The sequence below is a fragment of the Xenopus tropicalis genome, chromosome 7 (assembly GCF_000004195.4).
Source record: "Xenopus tropicalis strain Nigerian chromosome 7, UCB_Xtro_10.0, whole genome shotgun sequence".
Classification (NCBI taxonomy): domain Eukaryota; kingdom Metazoa; phylum Chordata; class Amphibia; order Anura; family Pipidae; genus Xenopus; species Xenopus tropicalis.
In genome coordinates, this window is record NC_030683.2 from 111,236,686 (window position 1) to 111,242,685 (window position 6,000).

A 6,000-nucleotide genomic window follows, 5' to 3' on the forward strand; every position below is an offset into this window, starting at 1 on the left:
CCCAAGGAAAGTCTCCCATAGGGCTCAATGGCACTCTGCAGCTCCAACCCGGCCCAAGGAAAGTCTCCCATAGGGCTCAATGGCACTCTGCAGCTCCAACCCGGCCCAAGGAAAGTCTCCCATAGGGCTCAATGGCACTCTGCAGCTCCAACCCGGCCCAAGGAAAGTCTCCCATAGGGATCAATGGCACTCTGCAGCTCCAACCCGGCCCAAGGAAAGTCTCCCATAGGGCTCAATGGCACTCTGCAGCTCCAACCCGGCCCAAGGAAAGTCTCCCATAGGGATCAATGGCACTCTGCAGCTCCAACCTGGCCCAAGGAAAGCCTCCCATAGGGCTCAATGGCACTCTGCAGCTCCAACCCGGCCCAAGGAAAGTCTCCCATAGGGCTCAATGGCACTCTGCAGCTCCAACCTGGCCCAAGGAAAGTCTCCCATAGGGCTCAATGACACTCTGCAGCTCCAACCCGGCCCAAGGATTCGGGCAAGTGACGAAAAAGTCGTGCAAGGTACGAGATTGTCGCAAAAAAAAACATTATGAAAAAACGAATTCGGGCACATTCGGAGCGTTTGTGGATTGATAAATCTCCCCCTTATACATAGTTTGTTCAGTATGAGCAAACAGAAACCTATGCTTAAGACATTTTGCCTTTTGTTTTCATTTTAAACCTATCCCATATTTTCTTTTTTCTTGTATTTAAAGCAGAAGAGGAACATTGTTTAGCTTTCACACTTACTGCCGCTCCTAGAATGAATTGGGTTGGTTTAACTACAGGTACTGAGCTATTTATTAACAACTGCCTCCCTTCACCCCTTTATTGTGACCAGTTTGGCTTACAATTAAAAACATATCTATTATGCAGAGGATGTGTGTGGGCACTGTTCATGTGATTAGCTACATCGCAAGAACCAGGAAGTTGGAAACATGAAGTAGTTTGAATTCCCTTTTTTAAGTTTTTCTTAATTAAAACAAAAAAGCCACTTTCCTTGAACCCATGTTGAACAAGGGCACAAACTTCTCTTTTAGCCCCATGTCCTTTGCAGAACTGTTTGAGTGTTTTAAGCGGTTCTTGATTTTCCTTTCATTCAATTGTTCTTCAGTGTGTGCCAGGGCAATGACACACTAGGCAATTAGTTGCCCGCGATAGATCTCCTCTACTGCATATGTTTCCTGCCAGCAATAATGGGAGTCTCCGGTGAGGAAACATACACAACACAGCTACATTCCGAAGTAGCCTGAAGTTTCCTCGAGTTGCCCATGGTAGTGGAGATCTATCGTGGGCAACTAATTGCCTAGTGTGTCATTGCCCTTAGTGTGACCAGGTTTTTGCCACAGTTATAGGACAGTCACCTTGTTGGCTTAGGGCAATGACACACTATGTCAGGGATCACCAACCTTTCTTACTCGTGAGCCACAGTCAGATGTAAAAAGACTTGGAGAGCGACACAAGCATCATAAAAGTTCATGGAGGAGCCAAATAAGGGCTTAAATTGGCTATTAGGGGCCTCTATGCACACTATCAGCTTACAGGGGGTTTATTTGCTAGGAAATCTTGTTTTTATTCAACTAAAACTTGCCCCCAAGTCAGGAATTCAAAAATAACTCCCTGGTTTGGGGGCAGTGAGAGCAACATCCAAGGGTTTGGGGAGCAACATGTTGCCCCAGAGCCACTGGTTGGGGATCACTGCACTAGGTGATGAGCAGAGCGATCCATGAGTGAGTGACCTGGGGGGTGAGTATGGGGGTAGCGGTGGGAAGCTAGCAGCAGACTATGCTGGATTCTTGTGGTATGCGCTGCTTAAAGCAGTGAGCCCTCCCATGTAAACCCAGTGTTCGCATGACAGGATGGTGTCAGGTTCTAAGGAAATCAGGTGACGATGCAACGCGATCCATACGGGCCTTTGTTGTATTTGTCATTCTGTGCTTCAGGAACTATGTCTTTTCATCATTGTGTGTTGGTCTTATAATGTTCCGCACATAGTAACATTTACCCTGAGGCCAAAACAACACAAAGTGAAATGTCCCTACCCCTAATACTTGCAGGTTAAAGGAAACTGCTGTTGCACCTCCCACCCCCGCACTACCTACTCTTTCCGTTCTAATCTCTTCCTCTGCAATGCAGAAATGTTGCCTTCAGCTAAAAACATCTATTTTCCCGGTCTATACTAATGACCTGGGCAGATCACTGAGAAAACTGTCATGGTATAATAAGGGGTCTCTTGGAGTTGTTGATATCTATAGAAAGCCTGATGGGTTATAGTCCCAAACATGGAATGTGGTAGCAATTCTGTTGTTTACAGGGGGAAAGGGAGGGTGATTACAACTGGCCCATGGGACCCATGTCGAATGAAGTACAACACATTAGACACTGCCCTACTATACCTGCTGTATCACATTTTTCCTTACTATAAACATGTTCTACACGGTCCCCACTGTGACTGAGACTCTTGGCAGCTGTCACTATTGGGACATCATAGTCAGCATCGGACTGGGCTTCCGGGGTACCGGGAAAAAACACAGTGGGACCCAGCTGCCCAGATCTGACCCTCCCCCCAGGGCGCTCCTGTGATCTGCCGTCTCCCTCCCCTGACACGCCACGTTCAGGGAAAGGGGGCGGAGGGTGTTGGGGGCTTCTGCAGGGGGGGTGAAGAAGGTGACGGGGGTCATTGGGGGGTGCAGGGGCCCCTGAGGCACAAGCCCCGGTAGGCCCTGCACCCCCCAGTCCGACCCTGATCATAGCGACACATAGTGGCACATTTCTCATACTTAAAGATTCTACTCATAGCTTTAAGTATCTTTATGTGGTGAAATGCGTAGTTTCGAAAGCAATTTTTTTCACATCTGTGCTAGAATTTTCCCTGGCTGTCTGTTTTGCTGGGAACCATTTTTTTTCCTATGATAAACAGCTGTACCACAGTGGAAAGCTTCTCTAACATGGTAGGGCAATGTCTGTGCTATTGGCAAGCGTGCCTTCCCATTGACCCCAGTTTCAAGAACTTTTACATGAAGTAAAATGCCCCAAGTTTACTCATCGCTACCAGTAAGTACAATAAACCCCAGAATTAGGTGTTTGGGAATCAAGGAGGGGAAGAACTTGATATCTAATCCCTCTATAAGGTAATTGTAAGATTAATGTGAATTCCTTAACCACAAAAGAATATTTGTAATCCAACCAATCACTCATCTTTTCTGATTTACGAGCGTTTGTTTATTATACATTATATAACTGTAATAATGTAAGTTTAGTATGCTCAAAGGGTAAGAAAATGGGGAAAATATCAAACTGCTGGGAATTCCCCAAAGAAGGGGTTAACAAGTGTTAAGTCCAAGTACAGGCAATGGGCGACATTGAAGACAGGTTCAAGGAACTTTACCAGGAACAAAAGGGAAGCGAGTTAACAGAACATCCAAACCTTACAAACAGCAATAGTCTTTTCCATTTTTTTTCTTGTTTGCCTTTCTATTCTGTCTCTTTCCAGACTGCAATTTAATTACTATGTGTGTCACTATCTATTGCGTATTTTTCAATAGAAGACCTCTCCTATTCAAATGGCAAACTGCTGCTTGGATGCTATAGTAAATGGGACCCCAGCAACCAGATAGGAACTGAAAGTCTACTGAAGAGCAGAACAAGAAGTATATTTCACAACCAAGCCAAAGATAAAACATAAGGTCAACTGGCAAATCCCAGTAAATGCCATTAAATGCCATTGTCTGCATCATGCTAAAAATGTTCCATTACCTGCTAAGCCCCTACGCCAGAGGACTACTCCTTTACTTGGGTGCGGTGCTCTGATACAGAGCTCAATGAACTGTTACTCGCATACGATTGTTGTGATTATGAACCTGGATAGATAATTTGACCCTAACTCCTTGGGTTTCTCCCTGTAGCGGTCTGTGCACACCCAGCTGCCACTCCTTGAACTGAGATTCTAAGAGCTCTTCATTGTCATTCAAAGCTGCCGATGGCAATGGCCCCCTAAATATAATCCTAAACTAAACCTGTTTTCTTGGCACACCTTGCATTATTATCAGCTTTTCTACTCATCACTCCCGTCACCTGCAAACCTTCCTGTCTATGGAACCACAAAGCTGTCACTCCCTTCCATCTCTCAATATCCCGAACTCTATGCACTTTCTTAGAACATCTCATTTAACTTCTTAGTTATATTTTTTGGCATACTGCCTCGTTCCGGTCTTCATTTGAAAATGCTATTAGGTTATTGGGGTCAGTGACCCTGGCAACCAAAAAAACCCCCCACTAAGGCTGAAAAGCTTCAGGAATTGCTATTACAGCTGCTTTTCATCCTTAATTCTGATTTCTAAACTACTGCCCAGTTAATAAGGGTAATTAAAGGGAGTGTACATTTTTACATTAACTTTTAGTATGATATTGACATTTAGATTTTGAGACAATTTGCAAGTAGCTCTTATTTTTTGTGGTTTTTCAGTTATTTAGCTTTTTGTTCAGCGGCTCTCCAGTATGGAATTTCAGCAACTATCTGGTTGCTAGGGTCTTGCTTACCTAATCAACCAGGCAGTGGTTTACATGAGAGTTTGGAATATGAATAGGAGAGGGGCTGAATAGAAAGAAAAGGAATAAAAAGAAACATCAATAAAATTGTGAGCTCACAGAGCAATCGTCTTTTGGTTGTTGGATCAATGACCCCTATTTGAAAGCTCAAATGATGAAGAAATGGGAAGCAAATAATTTGAGAAAAATAAATAAGAATCGGATGCAAAGATATTAGGCATTGGACATTCTATAACATACTAAAAGTTAACATTAATGTGAACCAACCCTTTAAGACCTAGCAACAAGACAGAAAACCCACTGTGAAACAGGGAAACACAGCCCCTTTCTCACTACCCACCTGCCTGCTACCCACTGGAGTGGCCAAAGTGTGTGATGGCAAGAGTGTTAGCCTTGTGTGGTGTATGGGGGATGCAAGTTGTGGGCAGTGCCCTGTGGTGGAATGGAAAGGGTGCCGATAATACTGGAACAAGACTTGGATAGAGCAGGTGTCCCCAACCTTTCTTACCTGTGAGCCACAGTCAAATGTAAAAAGACTTGGAGAGCAACACAAGCACCATAAAAGTTCATGGAGGAGCCAAATAAGGGCTAAGATTGGCTATTAGGCAGCCTCTATGCACACTATCAGCTTACAGGGGCTTTATTTGGTAGGAAATCTTGTTTTTATTCAACCAAAACTTGCCCCCAAGTCAGGAATTCAAAAATAACTCCCTCGTTTGGGGGCACTGAGAGCAACATCTAAGGGGTTGGGGATCACTGTCTTAGGTGTCAATTCAGAATCAGTAGCAATTTAGATATGTTAAAGTAATAAATCTTTAGTTAAGGGCTTCTATTAATTCCCCTTATACACTGTAACACAAAGGGTCTTCAGATGAAGCCGACTTCCTGCAGTGAAATACTGTATATCTAACAAAATCTGCACCTGTAATTCCCCTACAACCGCTGCTACCATGTAATTGCCTGTAAAAGGCAGCACGCTCCACTGTGCACAGGCGTGTGGGTCACTGTGACCAGATGTTACCCAGAACCTAATGGTAATTTACTTTGCTAGATATTCCGTGATTTAAAGCATTGTACATTGCATAGATCTCTTGTTACATTGTGCCTTGGTCATCTGGCTTATTTAAAAAGTAGAGTGTATTGGCAGGCAGAAATTACATCCAGGGGGAGTTTTCACAAGGGAGCGATTAGCCATGGACATCCTGCGCGGGACACTTTGGTAGCCCCACAATACAGACATGGTCAGGTGACCTCAGATGATCAGAAGCCTCATAGGAAAAAAAAAATGCAGAGCTCTGTAAAGAAAGTTCCCATAATGCCTTGCTCCTGCACCGAGACCCAGACCAGTGTACACACTCAGTTTGTAAGACTATGAGGAAGCTTCCTGCCGATTGGCTCAGATCCACATTCTGAGCTGCGTGTCTCTGGCACAGGAAAACAAAGAGACAACAAATCAACAAATCTTTTG